Consider the following 752-nt stretch of genomic DNA (forward strand, 5'->3'; position numbering starts at 1 on the left):
ACTCCTCCTTTCTCTCTTTCTTTTTCTTTTTCTCTCTTTCTCCTCTTCTTCTCTGTGCAGCTCAAGTGGCCTTTTTTGGGGGATACCCCTCCACCGGGAGTTGGCTCAGGCCCCTCCACAGTGCCCTCCTTCCTCTAGTCCTCGGACTCTGCCTTTGCTTCTATGCACTTTAACCCCTGCCCGTAAGATGCCAGAGCAGCCTTGGTGGAAGAACCAGCCGGCCTCTGCCTGTCTCTCTTTCTGTCTCTCTCTTTCTCTCCATGTCGAACCGCCCTGGAAGTGCCGGGAGTGCCCTACTGGGGTGTCCTGTGGTGAGATGGGCACGGAGCCTGGCTGCCCCTTGCACCGTGTCTGGGAAAGCAGCCGCGGGGCAGCGGTCACCACCCCGGCGCCCCCCCTGCCACACTGGCCCCTCCCGGGCGGTCGCTTGCTCCGTCGCCTGATACTGTACCATGTGCCTGCTGGTTTGGCCTGCGACGTGTGTGCTTCACCTGCCCTGTCCTCGGTGATGGGGAACTCCCTCCCCAGCCCTGTCAGGGGAGTGTTCCCCCCAGCCCTGCAGGGGAAGGACCTTCCCAGTCTGTTTTTTAACGTATTGACCCCACTGTTTGGAGTCGGCCCCTGCTCAGTCTTCCAGCCCCTCTCCTGGAGAACCCCTCCAATAAACTATATCCTGTCTGTTAGCCCGACCTGCTGAGCAGTACCCACCCTGCCCAGGAACTGCACTGGGTGGGGGCTGAGGGGTGAGGGGC

This window comes from Apaloderma vittatum, unplaced genomic scaffold (genome assembly GCF_000703405.1).
Source record: "Apaloderma vittatum isolate BGI_N311 unplaced genomic scaffold, ASM70340v1 scaffold27051, whole genome shotgun sequence".
NCBI classification, from domain to species: Eukaryota; Metazoa; Chordata; class Aves; order Trogoniformes; family Trogonidae; genus Apaloderma; species Apaloderma vittatum.